At 44.8% G+C, this 26932-nt stretch overlaps 1 pseudogene; it reads left to right on the top strand.

Annotated features, from left to right (window-relative positions):
- LOC129045553 (Y-box-binding protein 1-like) overlaps window positions 1–25711 on the top strand; it is a 32927-nt pseudogene extending 7216 nt beyond the window's left edge.
- The last annotated feature ends 1221 nt before the right edge of the window (window positions 25712–26932 follow it).

The following is a 26932-nucleotide window of genomic DNA, read 5'->3' as shown; positions in this document are numbered from 1 at the left end:
GTGCAAGCAGCCATCGACCTTTAGCTTCATATATATGTATTGCCTCCAGACTCTATGAAATCATTATTATAAAAGGTTTACACCACTGAGAACCCCTTTGGCTACGTGAATGCTTTCTCCAGAGGAGATGAGCTAAGTGCAAGCAGCCATCGACCTTTAGCTTCAGATATATGTATTGCCTCCAGACTCTATGAAATCATTATTATAAAAGGTCAAATATCCTCACGTACTGGACAAAGAGAGGAGTGACAATAAATTTTCCCTTAAAGAACTTTTAATACAAAGCTTAACCAAATGTAGCATGTGGAGCGCCAGATCTCGATTCAAACAGACTATTATAGGCAGATATTTGGGGGCCAATCAGAAAAATTTCAATATGGATTGGGTATTTGATGATAATTAAAGAATTTTTGTTACTTTTGTGAAACAATGATAGGATTCTGGTTATGTAATTAAATGTCACTTTAAAAACATGATTTATTTATTTATTTTGAGAGAGAGAGAGAGCAGGGGGAGGGCAGAAGGAAAGGGAGAGAGAGAATCCCAAGCAGACTCTGTGCTGAGCTCAGAGCCTGACACGGGGCTGGAGCCCATGACCTGAGATCACAGCCTGAGCCGAAATCAAGAGTTGGTCACTCAACCGACTGAGCCACCCAGGCGCCCTTAAGTGTCACTTTTAAGGAGATGCATACTGAAGTAGTAGAAGGCAAATATCATGATGTCTAGGATGTGCTTTTAAATACTTTATCAAATATGTATAACCGATGGTGCAAAAGTAGCTAAATGTCAATTATTAAGCAGGTGATTGTTATGTTGTCATTTATTATAATATTCTCTTGATTTCTGATGTTTGAAAATAAAAATAGATGCAAATATAAATTCTAAAGAAAGGCTCTAATACTATAAGCAGTTCATTTCTTACAGAAGAAATAGAGGCATTTTGTAAATGGAAATAATAATAAACCTGAAATAGGTCATTTGTCACAGTGCAAAGCACATTTGGTTTTTCAATGAACTTTGTCAATAATTCACAATCAGATACAATGATGGTATTGAACACAGGAGCCTGACCAGGATCAAGAAATCAGAAGGTTAAAATAATATAAAATACGCTTTATTTACATTAATCCCAAAATGCACTTTTAGATTAAAAAAAAAGTCAGGTTTTTTTTTTAGTATATCTTTGATAATTTGTAACAAAACTTGTTCCTATCCATGTAAGTGAACTGAAATGCTAATATCTTTAGTATTGGTTGATTTTTTTTGTAATATGTGAGTCAAATTTACAGATTCTTTACATTAGTGGAAAAGTAAAAGCAAATGTCCTAAGCCCCACCAATCGGAAGCAAGGTTGTTCCATTGCGTCTGACACAGTGACAGGAGGATTTCCATGTGGATTCCCATGTGTTTTGGGACACATCGTCCCTGAGGTGGCTGCGAATGGAGAAGGCTTCCCCATGACCGACTTCACGTTTTCAACAGGACTTCAAGTAGACTTACCAGTAGTGGGATTTCAGCGTAAGTCACCATCTTATTGGGGTGCAGGCATATCCAGACTGTTTTCTGAAAGCCTACAAGGACCAGCCGAAAGGGTGTGGATTTGAAGGTAGAGCAAAGAGCCTTCTAGGGCAGAACTCATTCTAAGGAGAGAAGAAGAAACGAGGCATAAAGCCTTAGTCATTGAATGATGGGGAGGGTTCTGAATAAATGGGGAGGGTTGTGTGGTAAGTAAGGGTTCAGTCAGGCCATCCCAAAGGTGAAACAGACAGCCACCCCCTTAAATTAGGACAACTTGAGGAGAGTTTGGGGAACTTTTAGAGGGTGAGGGGGACTCTAGGGACAGTCTAGTAACCTGGATTAAAACCAGGGGAGGTCTTGCCACACAGAAGTGTAAGGGGAAGGAGAGGTTACCGTCAGCAGAGGGAAGGACTTGTGAAGAGAAGGCCACCTTGAGAGGAGCAGTGACCTTTAGTGCAGGGACACAAGCAGTCCACGGTGCCCTCCCCAGGGAAGGAGACAGGAGTAAATACTCCCTCCCTGAGGGACATACAGCTCCTCACAGGCTGGTGCAGCTGGTGTCAGGAGGGAGGAGAGCCCAGCTGAGACAGCAGGAGGGGACGTGTGGAGGGTGGGTGTGGGGACACACCGAAGAGACCTGTCCGACATCCACAGAGCAGTCAAAGCAGTGCTTTGTTTTGTTTTTTTAAAGATTTTATATATTCAGGGGCGCCTGGGTGGCTCAGTCGGTTAAGCGACTGCCGTCGGCTCAGGTCATGATCCTGGAGTCCCTGGATCGAGTCCTGCATCGGGCTCCCTGCTCGGCAGGGAGCCTGCTTCTCCCTCTCCCGCTCCCCCCTCTTGTGCTCTCTCTCTCTCACTCTCTCTCTCTCAAATAAATAAATAAATAAATAAAATCTTTAAAAAAAAAAAAAGATTTTATATATTCATTTGAGAGAGCCAGAGAGAGAGAGCGCGCTTGTGCATGCGGGAGAAGGGGAGGGGCAGAGGGAGAAGCAGACTCTCCGCTGAGCAGGGAGCCTGACACGGGGCTCGATCCCAGGACCCTGGGTTCATGACCTGAGCCAAAGGCAGACGCTTCACCGACTGAGACACCCAGGCGCCCCCAGAGCAGTGTTTTTGAAATCTTTCTTAGATTGTGTCATTCCTATATTCAGAACCTCCCAGTAGCTTCTCCTCACACCTGGAATTAATCTAAACTCCTTAGCAGAGCCCATGGGGCCATCACTGCCTGGACACGGCCTGCCCTCCAGCTGCATCTCTGAGCACCCTCCCCTGGCCTCTCAGATCAACCACACTGGCCTTCGTGCTGTTCCAGGACACACCAGGCTTTCTCGACTCAGAGCTTTTATCCTGAACTCTGGAATAGGAAAATTCTCTGTATCGTTCATGTCACAGCTAAAGGCCACCTTGAAAAGGCCTTCCCCGACCACCCTACTTTCTTCCAGGTACCTTCTCTCCTTTTGGCCTGGGTTCAGTGCTACCCTTACTCCTGGGCACCTGAGGCCCCGGCCTGGGTGCTATGCTTTCAAGGATTGCCCTGCTCCAGCCATGCCCTTTCCAAAGGGCAAGAAGGCCACAAGGCCAAGGGTTCTACCTACCAAGAGCCCACACCTTTGAATTAGGGTTCAGTCTGGGAAGCAGAATCACTAGGGGATGTATGTACCTACACACACACACACACACACACAGAGGAATCCATATAAAGAGGCAGAGAGCCGTAGAGGGAGAGAGATTTTTTACGGGGATTTGACCTTGCATAGTTGTGGGAGGGACTAAGCAGCCTCTGTCTTCTGTTGGAGCTTGAATGGGAAGGAAGGATGGGCTTAAAGAGGGAAGATCAAGGGCCAGCCAGAACCCACAGCATGAGAAGGAGCCCAAGAGGGCAGATGGAGACCCTTGTCACTTTTGACCTTATGGGTGTGGGTGTCTTGCAGGAGCCAGGCTGTCTTGTCACAGAGCTAAACATGACCTAAAATTCAGAGAAGCTGAAGGAGGACCCGGGGGTTGCGGGGGGACAGGGGGAGCCGTTGCAGGCTACAGCCCCGAGGGCATGAGATGAACCAGAGGTTGAACCCATCATATGAGGGACTTACAACTTGGCTACGGCTTCCTTACTCCCCACCAAATCTCCCTCAAGAAACACGGGAAAGGGATTCTGGGAAACAGAATTCAGCCTGGCCAACTTGATATATCATCCCTGTTCTTGACTGCTCTAGGGCATCTCATGCCCCCAAATTCCCAAATGACCTCAGCGTTACTTCATAATCTGAAGGGACCTCTTTCCTGGTTCCGTCTTTCTTTGGGTCACCGTGTGGTCACAGCCCTGAGGCGTGACCAAGGAATGATCATTCGTGGAGGTGCAAATGGAGTTTGAACATGCAGGCTGGTCCACACGCGTGTGTGGAGGCCACTCGTGATTCAGGACAGAGTGGGAGGTGGCGAGAGAAGGCCGGGGGTCAACCCTTCCTTCATTATTACATTCCTGACTGAAATCTGGGAGAAAGCAAGAATCCTAAATTTGAACATCGCAGACCTTTGTGAAGGCATATTTGTCAAGGCTGATGGATCAAACGTGATTATGTTAGGTTTTTTTATGTTGATTTATACATTTTTAAATACCTTTTGTGAGGGGAGAGCATCCGTGTCAGTAGCTGGGAGGCTAGCCCCCGGCAATTAATGTTGAGTAACTATCCCTTCCATGCACACTATCCACTTTTCACTTATTTAGGACAGCAAGAACATGCATCAAGTCAGAAAGACTCCAAGTCCTTTGAAATTTGTATTGATTTTTTTGAATCCTCCCATTTTTGTCTCCCAAGAGCTCAGGTCCTGTCTTCAGGATGAGCAATGTGTCCTGTTTCTTATGTTCTCTTCCAGAGACATCCTCTGCATAGACAAACAAATTTGTACATGTGCAATCTCCCCTTAAAACTTTTTTTTTAAGAATGATTTTTATGTCTTTTAGTGAGGGGAGGAGGGACAGAGGGAGAGAGAGTCTTAAGCCTGATGCAGGGCTCAATCCCACGACCCGGAGATCACAACCTGAGCTGCAACCAAGAGTCTGATGCTCCACCAACTGCACCACCGAGGTGTCCCCCCTCCTTTAAAATTATTAACCTCATTTATAGCATCTCACTTCCTCTGCTCTTCACCTTGCCTCTGTCACTTAATAAGGCATCTTACAGATCGTTCCATGTCAGTACAAAGACCTTCCTCCTTCTTTGTTTATCACAGCATGATATCTTATCATTTATTTTACTAGTTCCTTACTGAATGTGCATTTAGGTGGTTACCAATCTTTTACTATTACAAAAAATGCCGAAGTGACTATTCTTGCATATACATATGTCTCTAGGAAAAATTTGTAGAAATGGGATTGCTGGCTCAAATAGCTTGTCCATTGAAAATGTTGAGATGGGCTACCTTCCATTGAGGTTATCCCAAGTTACACTCCCGGCAGTCACGTAGGAGAATGCGTGTTTCCCTCTACCTTTGCTAACAAAGCCTGGAACATGCCCTTGCAAACGCACCACTCAGACTTCTTGCTGCAGAAAATGTAGTTGCTGATGTGCTCAGAATCTCCCCTTGTGAGAGCATTCAGGCCAGACTTCCTACAGGCTGCTCCCAGCCCCCGGACACAAAGGAAGGCCCAGTTCCTGCAGGATGTAGGATTCCTCAGCTTAGGGACTCTCCATCGCTCGGCCAAACCCCTTTACAACCGTGCTGCAGCCTGAGACTCACCCTCTTCAGCCCTCCCGCCTTCCTTCCCTCTCCCCTTCACAGGGTACATGCCAGCAGCCTGGTCCTAAGGCTCTCTCCACCTCCTCCGGCTTCCCTCCCCCTTTTCCCTCCTGGGAATGTCCCCCAATTCATTCTTGCATATTTATCCCATCTTGGTGCCTGCTCCTCAGAGATCCTGAGCTAACAACATAGCACGTTGTTCCCTCTTTAATAGTATGAGAGGTAAAAACAAAAACTAAAACTAACATCTCAGAAGATTCTGTTTTTTTACTTTTTAGTACAATTTTAACTTACATTTTTCTGATTATGAGTGAAGGCTGTCATGTTTATATATTTAAGAACCATTTATACATTTTTTCAGGAGCTATCTCTTCATCTCCTTTGCCCATTTTTCTATGGGGTTAATGGTTTTTCTCATCGACTTCTAGAACCTCCTTATGTTTCAGGGAAACTGGACTTTTGTAATATGAATTGCAAAAATAATTTTTATAGTTCATGTCTTCTGCACCCATTTAAGGTATCTTCCCCCATGTAAAAACTACTTATTTGTTGTCAAATTTATTTTTCTATTCTTTCATGACATCTGGGTTTTGTTTCACATTTTGAAAGTTCTTTGTCACTCAGAGAGGATTTAAAATTTCTCTTACCAGTACTTTTATTTTATTTTATTTTTTTAAGATTTTATTTTTAAGTAATATCTACCCCCAACTTGGGGCTCCCACTCAGGACCCCAAGATCAAGAGTCACACACTCTACCGGCTGAGCAAGCCAGGCGCCCCTACTTTTTAAAAAATTTTAACATTTAAGTCTTTAATCCTTCCTGAATTTCTTATCAGATGACATATGAGGTAAGAATCCAAATTTATATTTTTCCAGATGGCTTCCAGTTGTTCCAACACAATTTATCAAACAATCTTTTTCTACTCAGTAGAAATGCCACCTTTATCATGTAGTAAACTTTAATTTGCCCTTGGGTTTTTTTCTGTGTTTCATTGGATTCTACTAATATGTCTTTGAGAGATGCTTTGGCCTATATTATATTAGTCTAGTATTATAAAAAATAAACAGGCAGATATCCAAGGCTCTAGCATAAATTTATTCAAACTCCATCCAGAGCAATATACTCAACAGATGAATTGCTCTTTGGGGAAAATATTCTAAAACCCTACATCTGCTAAAATCCAATCTTCTTCATCTGTTGAGGCTAAAGTCCAAACCATAACTGTGGCCCATGTTGGTTGATGAATCTTGACTTTTCTATAGCAAATAGTATCAGTTTTGTTTGTTTCTGTGGGTCAACTTGGCATGTTAGTGGACTCTGCTCATGGTTAGGTAAGAAATCGGTCCTACCATTTCTCTGCTCATCTTCTTTCTCCCAAAACGTGGATCTGGTTTTTATTTTGTTTTGCTTCATCGGTGACCCATATACACCTAATTTATATCTCTACCACAAATCACTCTTTTCTCGGTACTAGTGGGGTCTTGGTTTTCAGGCAGCTTTGAGACAGCCCTGACTCTATGCTTCATAGACCTCCCACTTTGGGGAGTGTAATGACCAAGGACCCCACTGCTATGCTCTGAAATCTATTGAAGCGTGTGTGCCGAAAGATGCCTCCCAAGAGCTGCTCCCAAGGGCTGCTGCGAAGGAAGCAAGGATGCTAGACAGGCTGTTCTGGTACACAGGGAAGACTCTTAAGGCTGGACTGCAGCTTCCAGATCACCCGGTGGCCTTGTAGAGCCTTCCTTCGACTGCGTGGCAGTCAAGGACACATCTCCTCACCTTCCACGTGGTTGGTGGTCTGACGGTTCTCCCAGCCTTACCCGGTTTCCTCCTGATTTTCTCTCACACAGGCATTTCCTTTACCCAAATCCTTGTCCACTGAATCCCAACTTGACATCTCATTGGAAGACCTGCACTGACATAAGCTTCTTGTTCTCACAGCCATTCAGTGTATTCATTGGTGCTTTCCCTACATACACCGTGTAACTGTACTTGTATGTTGGGTCCTCGGCTCTTGGCCACCTGCTCCACTCTCTGTGAGTTAGGAATAGCTTTTTTTAGTTGAGCACAACATCCTGTCTCTTAACCGCAGAGATGCGGTCCAAGGTCATTCATCTCTAAGTCAGTGAGTTGAGACTTTCAAACTTGAGAGCTCACAAGGCAAAGATGAATGGAATACTCGTCTTAAGAATCGTTGGTACCTGATTAGGGGTGCCTGACTGGCTCAGTCAGTAGAGTGTGTGACTCTTAATCTCAGGGTCATGAGTTTGAGCATCATGTTGGGTGTGGAGCCTACTTAAAAAAAAAAAAAAAGAATAACTGGTGCCTGACTAATAAAACAAAGGCATAATTTCAACTTGAGCTTCATGAGGAGTGTACCCAGGTACAGAGCTGCTCCTGGGGGCTGAGATCACCCTTTTGTCTGTAGGTGAAGTAGTACTGATGCCTCATCAATGACAAATAGACACACCCTCAGGTTAGTCAATTAGCCTTTCCTAAACTTCAGTATTGCTAATGCTATGATATAACTGCAAACCTTCTTCCTCTTTCCGTCTTCAGAGATTTTGATATTCTGGAGAAACCAAGTGTTATCTGAAGGTTAAAGCTCAATTATTAATCCTTTTCAGAGTTCCAGCATAATGTTGCTAGTTCTCAAGCATGAAGTGCTTTCACAGGAGAGCTGTGGACCTCCAGCCTGACCAAATCCTTTCATGTCCTGGCATGTAGGATGCACAATCATTGAGGAAAGTCTCTTAGATGACTTCTGCAGGTGAGTCTTCCCTTTGAATGTCTTCCGGGCTAGATCAGTCATGTCCATTTCATTGCTGATGAGGTATTTGTGTGAAAGAGAATTTTCAAATGGTCTACTTAACAGCTCTGATTAACATTTAATATTTGGATCCTAGGGTCAGTTATAGACGTTAAATCTCTCATCGTTAAAAATTCCGACCTGTTCACTGTGCAGAGGAGGGTGTATATGAGCAACACATGGGTGGAGTTGATCTTAGAAAGAATTTAGGGAGGAGAATATTGTACAATATCCACTTCGTTTAGGGAGAGACTGAATTCTTACCAGGCTTGCCTCAAAGGTTCCTATCTGTTTAGAAACCATCCCAGTTTGGTACTCCAGCTGAAATGATGGGCAACTCAACCCCATTTCCCTTTTCCCTGGCCCTTCATGGTCCAATGTCAATGGGATGTACTCATCCCAAACTAAGTTGTCCAGTAGGTTACTCTTTTTTTTTTTTTTAAAGATTTTATTTATTTATTCATGACAGACAGAGAGAGAGAGAGAGAGGCAGAGGGAGAAGCAGGCTTCCCGCGGAGCAGGGAGCCCGATGCGGGGGACTCGATCCCAGGACCCTGGGATCATGACCTGAGCCGAAGGCAGACGCTTAACCATCTGAGCCACCCAGGCGCCCCAGTAGGTTACTCTTGACATAAGGTTTGTTGAGCAAGCCAGCACTCAAGCCTTGATGCCTGAGGCTGGCACTCCTCACTGGAGTAGACTGTGAAGAGCCATTGCCACCTATAGATGAACTTGAGTATTAATGAAAAGACCAGTCCTCTTCACACTGCCTCAGAACTTCGATGATCCACCATTTCATCAATTTTTAAATGTTGTAAGGAAATTCTAATTTAAAAAATAGGATATCTTCACCCATCCTCACAACGTTTTGTGCATCTGTAGTGCGAAATCCATTCCAGTCCGTATTGGTACATGCATGTAGCTTTCACATAGTCAGATATAGAACTGTGTTCTAGTTTTTTCATTTGTTTCAGTTTTATGACATAACCATCATATTTATTATTTTTAATAGCTACATCATATCCCATCATTCATATGTAATCTACTTGACCATCCCCAACTGTTGAACTCTTAGGTTTCTTTGGGTCTTTGATTTTTTTTTTAAAGATTTTATTTATTTATTTGAGAAAGAGAGAGAGCACAAGCAGAGGGGAGGAGCAGAGGGAGAGGGAGCTGAGCAGGGAAGCCCGATGTGGGGCTCAATCCCAGGACCCCGAGATCATGACCTGAGCTGAAGGCAGATGTTTAACCAACTGAGCCACTCAGGTACATCTGGGTCTTTGATTTTTAAATGTCCTGTTAATGCCACTATAAACATCACCATATGTAGCTTTTCCCTTTGTGATCAATTTCCAGGAATGGTACTAATGAAGCAAGAACTAAAAAGACCTTAATGACTTTTGGTAGGTAGCCAAATAATCCGCCTCCAAAATACAATACAGATTTACAAGAGTACTAGTATAAATAACATATAAGACATATATTTAAAAAACTGATAATGTGTTGCTATCACATATAAAGAAGGTTATAATAAAATGCCAATGAGCAAATTAGCAGGACTTAAGTTCATGTTTGCAAGACTTAAGAAGGAAAGATACACAGTACAGGCGAAAGGCTTAAAAAGGGCTGCTCTGTCTTGACTCAGGAGGCTCTGAGAGTGAGAAAGTCACGTGGGAGGTATTAGTCTTGTTTGCAGATTCTCTTTGAGAAAGATTGGCTTTACTTTGGGATTGGGAGAAGGTTATGGTATTAATAGCAAAGGAACCCCTATCAGGGGAATCAGGGCAGTTGAGTGTAACAAGGTTGGATTTGGGATCCAGACAGAGATGAGTTGAAATCCCAGATCCACTGCTTTAACCATGTGGCCTTTGGCAAGTTGCATATCCTTCCTCAGCCTCTTGGAGAGGGGCCATTGGGATTAGAGATGGTTCGGGCAGAGAGGAAACGGATGATAGCTCTCATCATCATTAAGACTTGACTGTATTAGCGGCAGAAGATGACACAATCTAGAGATTGTTCCAACTTCCGTAACAAGATCATAAGATATCCAAATTGTTGCAGAGGGTGAGGAGGTGAAGAGGAGGAAGAGAAGCAGGGAAGTAGAAGCAAGAAAGAAGAGAGGAGGAAGTAGAGGAAACAAAGGTAGAAGAGGCAGAAGAGAAGGAAGAAAGAAGGATGATGATACGGGATGGGATGGAGGACAAGGCAGCTAAGCAGTTTCTAGGGTTTGCTCCTTGTGACAATCCTGCACTTGTGGTCTCGCAGAGGGTATTCTAAAAGTTGTGGACATTTGAGCTCAATGCAGTGTGCTATCGAAATCTGATGTTGGGAGAATAAGCTTGAGCCGGTATGGCCACTGTGATGGGGATCTTTTATAAGTGAGAGGTCTGCTTTCCGGTGGCCCAAGTGGTTTGGAGTAGGATCCCAGACAGGAAGCTCGGAAGTAGGGCTCACGCTCCAGAGTAGATGGTAGTGACTGGATACATTTGTGAAGGTTTCGGGAATCAGACAGGGGGACTGGAATTCAGGCAGGCTTCAGTCTCAAAAGGAAACTGAAGAATTAATTAGGAGGCTAGGGAAAAAAAAACCCTTGGGTTTTCAGACTGGATAACAAAGGCAGGGATTAGGGGCGCCTGGGTGGCTCAGTTGGTTAAGCGACTGCTTTCGGCTCAGGTCATGATCCTGGAGTCCTGGGATCGAGTCCCGCATCGGGCTCCCTGCTCGGCAAGGAGTCTGCTTTGCCCTCTGACCCTCCCGACCCTCCCCCCTCTCATGTGCTCTCTCTCTCATTCTCTCTGTCTCAAATAAATAAATAAAATCTTAAAAAAAAAAAAAAAAAAAAAAAACCAAAGGCAGGGATTAGGGAGAGCGATTAGGTCCCAAGTAAGAGGATCCCTAGGCATCGCCTCATACAAGACAATGGCCAAACAATGAAAAACTAATTTTAGGCAACATCTGCCAATTCATTCATTCATTTCTTTTATTTTTTATTTTTTTATGTTTAGTTTTTAAAGATTTTATGTATTTGACAGAGAGAGCACAAGCAGAGGGAGAGAGAGGGAGAAGCAGATTCACTGCTGAGCAAGGAGCTTGATGTGGGACTCGATTCCAGGACCCTGGGATCATGACCTGGGCCGAAGGCAGCAGCTTAACTGACTGAGCCACCCAGGCGTCCCATTCATTTCTTTTTATTTTTTAAAAAGATAATACCAGGGGCGCCTGGGTGGCTCAGTCATTAAGTGTCTGCCTTTGGCTCAGGTCATGATCCCAGGATCGAGCCCCGCATCGGGCTCCCGGCTCGGCGGGAAGCCTGCTTCTCCCTCTCCCACTCCCCCGCTTGTGTTCCCTCTCTTGCTATGTCTCTCTCTCTCTCTGTGTCAAATAAATAAAATCTTTAAAAAATAAATAAATAAAAGATAATACCATAAAGGAAGAGATTTTATTTAATTTTTTTAAGTACATTCAACTCTCAGTGTGGGGCTTGAACTCATGACCCCAAGATCAAGAGTCACATGCTATACTGACTGAGCCAGCCAGGTGCCTCATGCATTCATTTCTTTTTTTTTCTTTTTTAAGTAATATATTTTTTTAAAGTTTTATTTATTTATTTATCTATTTATGAGAGAGAGAGAGAGAGAGAAAGAGAGCATGAGGGGCAGAGGGAGAGGGAGAAGCAGCCTCCCTGAGCAGGGAGCCCCATTCTGGGCGGATCCCTGGACCCTGAGTTCACGACCTGAGCCAAAGGCAGACGCTTAACCAACTGAGCCACCCAGGCGCCCCCTCCCAATGCTTTCATTTCTTATACAACTTTTGATTGAAGGCCAGACTCCTTGCTTGGTCCTAGGAATATAAAAGTGAGGAAGTTATTGTCTTAACTTAAGGAGATCTCTGGTGTGGGAGACAGATATATAAATACAGAGCGATGAGTGCAAGGCATCAAAAGATGCTTTGGTGAGTTTTACAATGCAGGTGAGGTTGGTGCGAAGTGTTAAACAATGGATAGAGAGAAACTGGAACCCTCATATGCTGCTGGTAGGAATGCAAAATGGTGCAACCACTCTGGAAAACAGTTTGGCAACGCCTCAGGAAGTTCAACAGAGTTATCATATGATCTAGCCATTCAACTCCTGGGTATACAACCAACAGAACTGAAAATAGATGTCCTACAAAACCTGTACGTGCATGTACATAGCAGCATTATTCATCACAGTCAACCGAAATGTCTATAAATGAATGAATGGCTAAACAAAATGTGGTATATCATTACAGTGGAATATTATTCAGCCACAAAAAGGAATCAAGTACTAACGCATGCTACATCATGGATGACTTACAATTATGCTAAGTGAAAGAAGCCAGTTGCAAAATGTCACGTGTTATATGATTCCATTTATATGAAATATCCAGGAAAGACAGAAAACAGATGACTGGTTCTGAGGGACTGAGGGATGGGGGAAGCGGAGAGATTGATAATGGTCGCACAACATTGTGAATGTATTAAGTGCCACCGAATTGTATAATTTTAAACAGTTAATGGTATTATTTTATTTTATTTTTTTAAAAGATTTTATTTATTTATTTGAGAGAGAGAGAGAGGAAGAAGCAGACTCCCTGCTGAACAGAGAGCCTGACACGGGGCTCGATCCCAGGACCTTGAGATCATGACCTGAGCCAAAGGCAGATGCTTGACCCACTGAGCCACCCAGGCGCCCCAATTGCATAATTTTAAACAGTTGTGTCATGTGAATTTTACTTCCATAGAGAATGAATAAAGAGTTGGCAGGTGCACAAGGCGAAGGGAGACATTCTAAGAGTTCACATGCTATGCCAAGGTCCAGAGACACAAACACGGTTTATTTGGAAACATGGAGTACTTTAGTGTGGCTGGAACACCCCAGGGAGTGGCAGGAGGTGAGACTGGAAATGTGGGCGGAGACCAAAAACTAGCAGGACATGGGGACTTTATTTTGTAGAAATAGGTGCCTCGTGCATGAAGGCTCAAGACCTGGGCAGGTCTGAGAGTGTAGGCAAAGACGCTCTCTCCAAGGTTAGGATGACCATGGCTGCTTGTCGTTCGCAGAATGCTAGAGATGGAAGGCACTTGGAAATAGTCGGCTGGGTCTGTCCCAAGGTGGAGTCACGAAACACTGGGCTTGTATGGTATTCTGGGGGGAAAGGGGCTCTGCAGGCAAGTCATTCATTCGCTGTTGTGTCCCCAGCATCTGGAACGGTGCCTGGCACATAATAGGCACTCAGTAAAAAACTGTTAAATACATGGAATGAGCTTGGGAAAAGTTGCGCCACCTATTTCCTTCTTGGAGGCTACTATGCAATTTTTTGCAATTTCTATATTCATTTAAAATAAATGTTTGGCATAGTAAATATGTATTCCTTTTCTAAAGAGCCCTACACCCCTGAATGTACGCACTTTGGACCCCATGCAACTCAGATCCCACACTCATGAAGTCTGTTATGTGACCAGACTGAAAGCTCCCTGAAGGCAAGTGTCCCCAACACCCCGCACAGAGCCTATCCGACAGTTAGTAGGAGCTCATAGATCTGTTGAAGATTGACTGTTTTTATGTGTGTGTTTTTTTTAAAGATTTTATTTATTTGACAGAGTGAGCAAGACAGCGAGAGAGGGAAAACAAGCAGGGTGAGTGGGAGAGGGAGAAGCAGGCTTCCCGCTGAGCAGAGAGCCCGATGTGGGGCTCGATCCCAGGACCCTGGATCATGACCTGAGCCGAAGGCAAACGCTTAACGACTGAGCCACGCAGGGGCCCTGAAGATTGACTGTTTAGAGACCATGTGTATGAAACACTTGGCAACTAGTCCTCATTACACGGAGTTTTTTTTTTTTTTTTTTTCATTTTTTTATTCTTATGTTAATCCCCATACATTACATCATTAGTTTTAGATGTAGTGTTCCATGATTCGTTGTTTGTGCATAACACCCAGTGCTCCATGCAGAATGTGCCCTCCTCAATACCCACCACCAGGCTGACCCATCCTCCCACCCCCCTCCCCTCTAGAACCCTGTTTGTTTTTCAGAGTCCATCGTCTCTCATGGTTCGTCTACCCCTCCGACCTCCCCTGCTTCATTCTTCCCCTCCTGCTACCTTCTTCTTCTTCTTCTTCTTCTTTTTTTTCCTTAACATATATTGCATTATTTGTTTCAGAGGTACAGATCTGAGATTCAACAGTCTTGCACAATTCACAGCGCTTACCAGAGCACATACCCTCCCCAGTGTCTATCACCCAGTCCCCCCATTCCTCCCACCCCAACCCCCACTCCAACAACACTCAGTTTGTTTCCTGCGATTAAGAATTCCTCATATCAGTGAGATCATATGATACATGTCTTTCTCTGTTTGACTTATTTCACTCAACATAATACCCTCCAGTTCCATCCACGTCGTTGCAAATGGCAAGATCTCATTCCTTTTGATGGCTGCATAATATTCCATTGTATATATATACCACATCTTCTTTATCCAGTCATCTGTCGATGGACATCTTGGCTCTTTCCACAGTTTGGCTATTGTGGACATTGCTGCTATAAACATCGGGCATCGGGTACACGGAGTTTTTAATGAATGAGCAGTCAGAAGCAGAAAGGGAAAGTGCACCCAAAGGCGTTTCCATGCAGAAATATGCAAATGTCATGGCTTTTGAACCAACCCACAATACTCTTTTTTTTTTAAAGATTTTTTATTTATTTATTTGAGAGCGAGAATGAGATAGAGAGAGAGAGAGAGCATGAGAGGGGGAAGGGTCAGAGGGAGAAGCAGGCTCCTCCCTGAGCAGGGAGTCCGATGCGGGACTCGATCCAGGGACTCTAGGATCATGACCTGAGCCGAAGGCAGTCGCTTAACCAGCTGAGCCACCCAGGCACCCTCATGTAACCCATTTTGAATTTTCTTTTTCCTAGCCATTGCATTCTACAAGAGAGGGTATAAAAAGAGACTCTTTTCTTTCTTTTTTTTTTTTTTTAAGATTTTTATTTATTTATCTGAGAGAGAATGAGAGACAGAGAGCACGAGAGGGAAGAGGGTCAGAGGGAGAAGCAGACTCCCCGCCGAGCAGGGAGCCCGATGCAGGACTCGATCCCGGGACTCCAGGACCATGACCTGAGCCGAAGGCGGTCACCCAACCAACTGAGCCACCCAGGCGCCCCCAACCCACAATACTCTTGAAGAATATTCAACACCACAGGAAGGAAATGCAGCTTTAGGAACATTAACTTGCCCCTTTGCTCCAAAATGAATTTGCTCTTTGGAACGTTTGCTGTCGCATAGTGTACCCCTCCTGGTTTGGAAGGCCGCTGTGGCAGCCTGCCCTTATCTGCAGAAGCGGGACAAAGGGGACTTTGATGCAAAGTTAATCATATTCTAAGCTCCATACAGTAGAGATGAAGTCACTAGAACAGCAAACACTGTGTCTGATGTTCCTTAAGAGATGCGTGATTTTCTGATGCAGGGATGATTGACATTCTTTATAGTAACGATGGGGAGGGCGAGGGCTTCCAAGGGAGCCAATCGGAAGGCGGTTGGAGGAGTAGGCAGAGTGGCGTGTATGTGTGTGTGTGTGTGTGTGTGCGCGCGCGCTTTTGTTATAGCTGCCTCTGTAAATGGAAACCCAGCTGAACCCTCTGGGAATAGTAATTAACCGGAGCCGTCAGTGTCTGAGCTATTAATATTGAGAGCGCCAAGGCAGCAGGGCCAGGCGGGAGGGGCTCCGCTCTCCCTCCCTCCTCCATACCTCCCACCTTCTCCAGAATCCTTCCTAGAAGGCGCTCACCCTTCTCATCGTTATCGTCAAGAATGGCTGGAATGTGAGGGTGGCTGGAAGGGAACCCCCCCGCCCTCCCCCCCCCGCCCCCGGCCTTTGGATGCCCGAGTCTTAAACACTGCTCCAGTCTAGTCGAAGGAAATGAATGCGGAGGGACAGCCCAGCTTATAAACACTGGGGACAAGATGTCAGTGCCATCCCCGCTGGACCGAAACACTGGGCTCTTTATCGCACAGAGCGCCATCTGTTCCAGGCGGAGGAATGCTAGTTGCTTGGGGAGGAAAGGAAGAATTGGTAGCGATGGTCCCTCGCCTTTTCATTAGAGGGTTTGGAAAATAGCCTTTCAAAAGAAAGACACCTTCCTGTTCCGAGTGAGTTCTGAATTTAAAAAGCATCGCTGGGCTTGAGGTTCATTTCTGCTTTAGTCAACCCTAAAGGGTAGCAGGACTCCAAAGCTTTGCTTTGAGAATTCTGCTCTGTGAATGAATCCTCTGAATCTTTGGCAATTTCTCGCCACCAAAAAAAAAAAAGGGGGCTTATTATTTATGGGGAGCAGAATTCAAAGGTCAAAAGGAAAAAAACTAACGGCTTTAGATAAGAGAAAGGAACATTTGCATATTTTATTTGTATGTTTAAAACACGTACACTAGGGCGCCTGGGTGGCTCAGTTCGTTAAGCGACTGCCTTGGGCTCAGGTCATGATCCTGGAGTCCCTGGATCGAGTCCCGCATCGGGCTCCCTGCTCAGCAGCGAGTCTGCTTCTCCCTCTTGCGCTACCCCCTCTAGTGCTCTCTCTCTCTCTCTCAAATAAATAAATAAAATCTTAAAAAATAAAAATAAAACACGTACACCGTCATCTTAATCCTCAGCGAGGAACATCTTTGAAGATGATTGTCTAAAATTAACCCGCCCTTAAGTGACAGTTTTCAGAATATTTATGATGATGTGCTTTAGTGCTTCATCATTATCACCATCATCTTCATTATTCTGTTGGGCTTGTGTAGTCCCTTTAAATCTGGAAACCTCTGTCTTGAAGTTCTGAAACATTTCTTTAGTATTTCATTGATAATTTTCTCCATTCTGTCTTTCTGTAAAACCTGTTAACTGAGTTTTGGGCTTCTTGGAATGATTCTCAAATTTTCTTATTTTTTTTTTACTTCTATTTTCCATCTTGTTCTACATCCTGGTTGATTTCTGTTCACATTGCTATACATCATTTCCATGGATTTTTTTTTCCTTTCACTAGCCTATTTATTTTTTATTTCCAAGAGCAATTTCTTGAATTTTGTTCTTTTTTCTTGGAATCCTGTTCTTGTTTCTCTTATTATTCTCTTATGTTTTAGCATCCTGCTCTTGTTTTTTTAAATTGTTCTTCAACGGTGCCTGAGTGGCTCAGTTGGTGAAGCATCTGCCTTCAGCTCAGGTCATGATCTCAGGGTCCCGGGATTGAGCCCCCCATCAGGCTCCCTGCTCATTGGGGAGACTGCTTCTTCCTCTCCCTCTGCCCCTCATCCCCACTCATGCTCTCTCTCCCTCTCAAAAATAAAAATAAGTAAAATCTTAATTGTTCTTGAAGGTATTAATTCTAGGGTTTTTTTTAATTTGGGGAGAGGGGCAGAGAGGGAGGGAGAAGGAGAGAGAGAACCTCAAGCAGACTCCCCAATGAACATAGAGCCCTAAGTGGGGCTCAGTCCCACAACCCTGATCTCATGACCTTAGCCAAAATCAAGAATTAGACACTTAACTGACTGAGCCACCCCGGCACTCCTCTAGTTTTGTTTCTTAAAGTTTTGTTCTATCCTTTCCATTGTGTTTGTTTTTTCTGGATTGTTTTGTCTGTCTGTTTTGGACTTCCTCACAGCCACATCATTAGCCATTACCCATGGCGAGATACAGATTTCTCTGTCTGGAAATCTCTCTTTCCACACGAAATGAACAACCGGAGATCCTGAGATACGCTGCCTGGCAAGAGGATTTCCCTTCCCCACTTTTCTTCCCCAAGGCCACTCCTGTTCAGCCAGTGCCAGTATATGGTGGGAAACAATCTATAAACCGTCCTTGAGTTTTTTTTCCCCCTCAATCTGCTACTTAATAGGAACTCTGGTGAGGCCGGAGGTATGGCGTGAGAGAAGGGAGCAACACAATAGCAGTAGGTGGTGTGGATGCCATGCTTTATGACCTGCTCAAGGCCGGTCTTGTCTATACCATTCCCATTTGATAGTAGGGGAAGCTGATTGGAAGTGGGGTGTGTGTGTGTGTGTGTGTGTGTGTGGTGATTGTCAAACAGTGGACCTCAGAACACAGTGCTCATGGGCCAAACGAGCTTTTGCATGGGACATTGAAAACCGTTGGAACATTGAGCATTGGGAATGCCAGTTTCTGGAAGTCTTTTTCTGGGACTCTTTTCTATAGAGAAGATTCCTCCTCTCTTCCTCCTAAGAAATATGAGCCTGAACGCAAGCTTTAGAGAAACAAAGCAAGCAAAGAGATTTGCAAAGAGCCCCACTAGGCAACACATAGATATTCTCTTACTGTTCCTCCAACACCTCCCTTGTGCCAGATACTCTTGTCTAGAGACTTTCTGGTTCCATGTCTCCTGAAAATAAATTTCTAGGGACAATGGGGAGAGCATAACTTCCCCATCTGCCAGGAGTTAGGGGGTCTCACTGATTCTTATATAGACTTTCAACAAGTATTTTTAGTTCTACTTTCTACAGTATCTTGCACTTCTAACACCTGAGGTTTTCAGGGCACCTCGGTGGCTCAGTCGGTTAAGTGGCTGCCTTCTGCTCAGTCACGATCCCAGGGTCTTGGGATTGAGCCCCATGTTGGGTTCCCTGCTCAGCAGGGAGTCTGCTTCTCCCTCTCACTCTGCCCCTCTCCCCACTTGTGCTCTCTCTTTCTCTAATAAATAAGTAAAATTAAAAAAAAAATAAAGCCAAGGTTTTCTTTTTCTTTTATAATTTCACCCCAGGATTATTGAGATATAAGTGACATACAACATTGTGTGAGTTTAAGGTGCACAATGTGATGATTTGATGCACATATATGTATACTGGGAAATGGTTTCCACAATAAGGCTAGTAAACACATTCATCATGTCACCTAATTACCTTTTGCATGTCATGAGAACATTTAAAATCTACTCTTTGAGCAACTCTCAGTAGTATCACAACCATCATGCACTGAATATTGGATCCCCAGAACTTATTTTTCTTATAACTTTGTACCCTTTGACCACCTCCCCATTACCCCCGCGCCCCAGTGCCTGGCAGTCACAGTTCTACTCCCTGTTTCTATGACTTTGGTTTTTTAGATTCCATATGTAAGTGAGATGACACAGTATTTGTCTTTGACAGAACCAGTCAAATGGAGCAGTTGCTGAGTTTCTCAGCATTATGGAGCTGTTTCCAGGTCTGTAGCCAGGACCACGGTCAGCCGGTCAGATGTCTTGGCATGAGCCTGCTTTCTCAAAACAGCTCTTCCTGCTCTTGGATGTACTGGGGTTTCAGAGTCTCCCACCTGGATCACAAAGCTCCCAGAAAAGTCCTTTTGTTCATGGATGGATGCCAGGTTATTGTTGTTGAGGAGGAATACTAGCGAGGAATGTCCTGTTCGGCCATCTTGCTGACATCACTCCTAACCCCTGAGATTTTCTGAGTTCCTTAGAGCATGGGACCTACTGCTCATCCTTTGCAGGCACACAAATTGGTTGAAATAGCTCATCCCCAGTTGTCTCTGTTGCCTTTCTATTTGAACATTTGTCTTTTTTTTTTTTTTTTTTGGTAGCTTTCATTGAGTGGTTGTAGATGACGGAAGTCATTTTTTTTTTTTTTTAAGATTTTATTTATTTGAGAGAGAGAGCCCGCTCGTGCATTAGTAGGGGAGGGGCAGAGGGAGAGGGAGAGGTAGAAGCAGACTCTCCACTGAGCAGGGAGCCTGATGCGGGGCTTGATCCCAGGATTCCAAGATCATGACCTGAGCTGAAGGCAGCCACTTAACTGACTGAGCCACCCAGGGCCCCAGATGACAGAATTCTAAGATGACACTCAAGATTCCCACCCCCTGTGTATACACTTTGTGTAATTTCCTTTCCCCGAGTGTGGGCGGGGCCAGTGAAAATGATAGGATATCGCTGCCATGATGAGGCTGCTAATTAGTTGACTTTTAGTTAATCAAAAGGGAGATTATCCTGGGTGAGCCTGGCCTAATCAGGCGAGACATCAGAGAGACACTCCTGTTGGTCTGGAAGAAAGCAAACTGGCCTGTTGTGAACTGCATATGGAAGGGTCCACATGGTCAGGGTATTAGGTGCTTCTAATGCTGAGAGTGGTTCCCCGCTAGCGGCCTCAGCCCCATAACTGCAAGGAACTGAATTCTGCCAACAACCCGCATGAGCTTAGAAGAGACCCCCTAAGCCTCAGGTAATGTCACTTTGATTTTAGCCTGGTGACACCCTGAGCAGAGAATTCAGCCTGTACCCAGACCCCTGACACACAGAAACTGTGAGGTAATAAGTTTGCCTTTGTTTATGCCATGATGTTTGTGGCAATTTGTTGTGTAGAAATAGACAATCAGTACAGTGGGGCTTCAGAAGTACAGGAACTAGATCATACCTACAGAGTAAACATGTTTTTATTTACCAGTATCTTTCCTTGAAGAAAACCACCCTTGTGTTCTATGAAGTGCCAATGGGGATGTCAGCTGTGTCCCTTCCTCCCTGACCATAAGGGTATATGGACTCCAACCAGCCACAGCAATTATCCTAGGGATGGGCATGTGATCCCAGCTTCACTCCTCAGAGGCTCCCCCAGAGACGGATGCATGTTTCCCCCTGGGGTTGTTCAACTAGGAAATCATGAGCCTGGAGTGGCTGCGTAGATTATCTTCTGTTGTGTTTCCGACATCACAACCAAAGAATCTGGCAAATATATTTCTGTTGGACAGATTCAGAAACAATATTCAGGGATCCTGAAGGGTTTGACCAAATTCTATAACAAGACAAGTAGTTAGGTTGCTGTTGGCGAGCCAAGAGCCAGAAATGTCTGGCACGGGAAAACTGTGAGACAGCTTGCCTGTTCTGCCCACTATCCTTGCATCTGTCACTTGGTCATAATTTTCCCTTCTCATCTTCTGCTCTGTTGTATTTTTCTCTGCATCTGACTGGGTCACAGAGACAAGGCAAGGGCCACTCTGCTATTATAACCATGCTGCTGCCCCCGGTAGCAAATTTGTCCGCACTCAGCCTGACTCCCCTGTGTGGAATCACATACTAGCCCAAGAGCGAGTCTTAGAAATCTTATGGGTGCATTTCCTTCATTTTATCAACGAGCAAGCTAGTGCCTGGGGTCTAATCCAAAAGATAGGCAGCTTCTCAGGGAAGTGTGAATAGACTACAGGTCACCAGATTTTCTGCCCATGTTGGCCTCAAGGGAAAGTTGGAGAATCCTGATATGAATGGTTGAGGCCAAGGGTATTTTGTGACTTTGGTGTGAGGGAGTGGAAATTTGGTGTGACAATCAGACAGTAAAAACAGTAAGTGGTGGGTCCTCTTCTCAGATGGACCCTTTTGAATTGGTTTTCCCTACATAGCTGACCATGCCAGGGCTGTCTCCCACCTGAGGGAGGAATTGGGAGAAACATTGGGGGCAACATTTTAGATTGGCTTTGCTCAAGGCTTTACATTCCAAGAGCTTTCTTCTTTTCTTGGTGCATTTCCCTTAAGCGTGCCTCTTCTTGTCTCCTCTTGCCATCAGAACACTGACATCTAGAAGACTGATAATAAAATGAGGGCTTGGGGCAGGGATGATAAATGGGTTTCAGCTTGTTCATCACTCCAGTTAATTTCTTGTAGATACTTAGAGGGCTGTTTTGAGAAGGACCTTTAAGATTTATCCAGGCTCAGCAAGAAAAAGCAAGAGAGACAATTAACTGGTCATGTATTCTGACATTGCCACTGTTTTAGATTCCACAGAAACAGACTGAGACTCAGACAACTGCTTGCAGGAGGTTTATTGGGGAGTATATTTGAGAACTACACTTGTAAGAAGTGAGGGAAGCAAGATGAGACATTGCAGCTGCACTGAAGGCCTCAGCCAACCTCGTGGGTGATCTCTGGAGCCCGGTTGTCTCAAATAAGACAAAGTGCCAGGCCTTAGCATTAATCCTCTCCCCCGCTCTCCCCACCATTGACCCTGGAGGGCTGTGACCTTGGGGAAGTCAGCTCCCTTTGACCAAAACCATTCTCAGGGAAGATGCAATCAGGAGCCTCCAGTGGCCAACACTCGTGGCAGCTGAGGGAATGCACACATGGGTCCTGAAAGGGGATCCGCATGGCATACCAAAACATCCACGATAGCCACAGAAGTGGGAGTGGTCATGCATACATGAGAGATTTGTCATTCTGGCCTAGGGAAGAAGGCCAACGAAGGCGCTCTGGTGCTTAAAGTGTGAGCTCCTGGCCAGAGGAGCAAGATTAAGATCATGCAACATACAAGGTCGAGTCTACGAGGTTTGGGACCCAGAGTCACTGGTCATAAAGTGTTCCTGCACCTGGACGTGTCTGCTGTGCATATACTTTCCTTGGGAAACTCACATGCGGGAGCAGCTTCTTCTTTAGCAATGGGAGAGGATTTAGGAATTTGGGGCCCTGAATTCTGGTCATCTTTCTCAATATCTTTCTATGCTGGAGACATGACTAACATCTCTTTCATGCCAACTCATCATAAATAATGATAGGATTCCCCTTTGCTTACCCCACCCTGCCTCTCCTCCATGCCTCCTGGCTCTGGATGTGTCCGTGTCAGAGGGTGTCAGCCCAGCTGGGCTTTTAGCAGAGTCTCCATTGGCTGCAGAAAAATTGCAGGGATGATATGGGTCTGAGCCTTGGCGAGGGAGTCATTTCAAGCCTATTTATTTACAATTCTATTTATTCCCAATCCCCCCAAATTCCTTATATCTTCTTCCAGACTTCAACTATAAGAAACTCCAGGTATAGCTTGTCTATGGGGCCAGAGTTAGAATCAGAATGTTCTATAAACTCACAGTGCTTAGTCTTCCACCCAGGTGGTCATACTGTGTTACTGCCAAAATTTCAACATTCCCCAATGTAAATGACGGATAAACTCACTAAGAGCCCACCATTTATACTTCTTTGATTAAGCTTAAATTCTTTTCCCCCTTATGATTAAAAAAATAACCAAATAACCATAGACCTAAATAAAACTCTAAAGCTTCCAGAAGAAACGATCAAGAAATGTTTCCATACTTTTGGGTAGGCAAAGGTTTTTTTTTTTAAGATTTTATTTATTAGAGAGAGTATGAGTGGGGCAGGGGAGGGGCAGAGGCAGAGGGAGAATCAGACTCCCCACTAAGCAGGGAGCCCAATCCGGGGCTGGAGGTGGGGATTGATCCCAGGACCCTTAACTGACTGAGCCACCCAGGTGCCCCTCTTTTTTTTTTTTCCCCCTCTCCCTCTGCCCCTCCCTGCTCATGCTCTCTAATAAAAAAATAAAATCTTTAAAAAATATTATTGCATGCACATATTTTATTTTCCTTTCTCTCCTTATCATTACATTATAAGCACTTCTCCATGACATTAAAAACTTCTCATGAACATGATTATAAATGGCTATATTATACTCTATCATATACAGTGAATTTCCCAACCATCCCTTTAATGGTTGGATTTTCTGTTTTTGCTTTCACTGCTACAAATCATGCTTAGATAAATAAACAAACAAACTGTGTACCTAAAGTTTTATTGCCTGCATTTTAGGTTATTTACTTAGGTAACATTCCCAGACATGTATCCGCTGTAATTTTTTTAAAAAGAATAGAAGAGGTAACAGCAAAAACCTCCATCTAGAACTTCTACCCAGTGGTGTAGCATCCTGGCATCGTACTGACTTGGATGAGTGCATCACCAGATGTTACTGATATTCAGAGGAGAGTCTCCTCTGTGCCAAACTTTGGGGAAGATGGAAGACAGACCAAGATGGGGATGGCACAGTCTCTGCTCTTATGAACTGATGGTTCAGGGAATAGGGGAGAATTCAGGAAAGCTCGACAGAAGAAGTGATGTTTTAACTGGCTTGCTGGATGAGTAGAATTTTGCTATAGGGAATGAGCAAAGACAAAAAGACAATATCCTTAGTTCGATCGGGAGCGGGAGCGGAGAGCGGACCCCAGCGAGCCCTGAGCAGCCCCGCCGCCGACCCCGGTCACCGTCACCGCAACCACGAGCAGCGAGGCCGAGACCCAGCAGCCGCCCCCGCCCTCAGCGCGGCCGACACCAAGCCCGGCACCACGGGCGGCGGCGCAGGGGGCGGCGGCCCGGGCGGCCTCACATCGACGGCGCCTGCCGGCGGGGACAAGAAGGTCATCGCAACGAAGGTCTTGGGAACAGTGAAATGGTCCAATGTAAGAAACGGATCTGGTTTCATCAACAGGAATGACACCAAGGAAGATGGATTTGTGCACCAGACTCCATGAAGAAGAAGAACCCCAGGAAGTACCTTCGCAGTGCAGGAGATGGAGAGACTGTGGCATTTGATGTTGTTGAAGGAGAAAAGGGTGCGGAGGCAGCAGATGTGACAGGCCCTGGTGGAGTCCCAGTGCAAGGCAGTAAATACGCAGCAGACCGTAACCATTATAGACGCGGCCCACGTCGCAGGGGTCCTCCACGCAATTACCAGCAGAATTACCAGAAGAGGGAGAGTGGGGAAAAGAACGAGGGACCGGAAAGTGCCCCCGAAGGCCAGGCCCAACAGCACCGACCCTACCGCAGGCGGCGGTTCCCACCTTACTACATGCGGAGACCCTATGGGCGTCGACCACTGATTCCAACCCTCCTGTGCAGGGAGAAGTGATGCAAGGTGCTGACAACCAGGGTGCAGGAGAACAAGGTAGACCAGTGAGACAGAGTATGTATCGGGGTTATAGGCCACGATTCCGCAGGGGTCCTCCTCGCCAAAGACAGCCCAGAGAGGATGGCAATGAGGAAGATAAGGAAAATCAAGGAGATGAGACCCAAGGTCAGCAGCCACCTCAACGTTGGTACCGTCGACCACCGTATTCCAACCCTCCTGTGCAGGGAGAAGTGATGCAAGGTGCTGACAACCAGGGTGCAGGAGAACAAGGTAGACCAGTGAGACAGAGTATGTATCGGGGTTATAGGCCACGATTCCGCAGGGGTCCTCCTCGCCAAAGACAGCCCAGAGAGGATGGCAATGAGGAAGATAAGGAAAATCAAGGAGATGAGACCCAAGGTCAACAGCCACCCCAACGTCGGTACCGCCGCAACTTCAATTACCGACGCAGACGCCCAGAAAACCCCAAACCACAAGATGGCAAAGAGACAAAAGCAGCCGATCTACCAGCTGAGAATTCGTCCGCTCCCAAGGCTGAGCAGGGCAGGGCTGAGTAAATGCCGGCTCACCATCTCTACCATCGTCCGGTTTAGTCATCCAACACGAAGAAATGAAGATGAAATTCCAGCAATAAGAAATGAACAAAAGATTGGAGCTGAAGACCTTAAGTGCTTGCTTTTTGCCCACTGACCAGATAAATAGAACTATCTGCGTTATCTATGCGGCATGGGGTTTTTATTATTTTTACCTAAAGACGTCTCTTTTTGGTAATGACAAACGTGTTTAAAAAAAAAAAACAAAACACCTGGTTTTTCTCAATACACCTTTAAAGGTTTTTAAATTGTTTCATATCTGGTCAAGTTGAGATTTTTAAGAACCTCGTTTTTAATTTGTAATAAAAAGTTTACAACTTGATTTTTTCAAAAAAATCAACAAACGGCAAGCACCCGTTAATAAAGGTCTTAAATAATTGTCAAAAAAAAAGACAATATCCTTAGGTGCTGGGATCATGGAGGGGTTTTTAAGCATTTTTTTTTTAAAGATTTTATTTATTTATTTGACAGTGAGAGACACAGCAAGAGAGGGAACACAAGCAGGGGGAGTGGGAGAGGGAGAAGCAGGCTCCCTGCTGAGCAAGGAGCCTGACTCCGGCTCGATCCCAGGACCCTGGGATCATGATCTGAGCTGAAGGCAGATGCCCAACCAACTAAGCCACCCAGGTGCCCCTAAAAATATATTTTAAATAATAAACTTACAACCTTTCTCTTGAGCTCATTTTATTTATTTGTTTATTTACTTTTTGAAAGGTGCATTTTGCTTTTTTTTTAAGGTTTATTTATTTATTTGAGAGAGAGAGAGTGACAGCGGGGGGGGGGGGGCGGAGGAGGCAGAGGGAGAGAGAGAGAGAATCCCAAGCTGACTCCCCACTGAAGGAAGAGCTTAACAGACTGAGTCACCCAGATGCCCCGCATTTTGCTATCTTTAATCCCGAATTCAAGTATAACCAAATAAAAGAACACCGTGCTTATAATTTAATATTTTTAAAAGATTTTATTTATTTATTTGAGAGAAAGAGAGTGAGAGAGAGCATGAGAGGGGAGAGGGTCAGAGGGAGAAGCAGACTCCCCACTGACTGGGGAACCTGATGTGGGACTCGATCCTGGGACTCCAGGATCATGACCTGAGCTGAAGGCAGTTGCTTAACCAACTGAGCCACCCAGGTGCCCATAATTTAAGATTTTTAAAGGAAGAAGTGAACAGTTTCTGGAACTTACATGAAAATATTTTTCTTTCTTCAAATAGGAGTACATCTTTAGGTTTTCTTTTCTTTTTTTTACATTTAAGTAATTTTCAGTGTTGACTAATAATAGCCTCATAAAAGTAAAGGAATGGCAGCTAATCCATTCTTACGTATATCTAAGTGTTAGGGATATTAACAGGAGTAAGAGTAACTGTGGTAAGCCAAAACTACATAGACTCCTGATAGTGAGCCTTGACACTTCTCTCTCCTGTTCCAAAGCAGGTTGGGAGAAAGCCCTGATTTGCAGTGTTTGCTGGTTTTTGTGGTGTAAATATCTCCACCACCATGGCTGATTTCAAGCTGCCGGCTTTATGGAACACAACAGAGTTGCAGATGTAATTAAGTGAAGGATCTTGAGATAAGATCATCCTGGGTTATCTAGCAGGCTGGAAATCAAA

Source organism: Mirounga angustirostris, unplaced genomic scaffold, assembly GCF_029215605.1.
Source record: "Mirounga angustirostris isolate CCGP_5_RB_7025 unplaced genomic scaffold, mMirAng1.0.hap1 SCAF_8, whole genome shotgun sequence".
Lineage (NCBI taxonomy): Eukaryota > Metazoa > Chordata > Mammalia > Carnivora > Phocidae > Mirounga > Mirounga angustirostris.
Note: the sequence above shows the minus strand (reverse complement) of the source record. Positions and strands in the feature narration are given on the sequence as shown.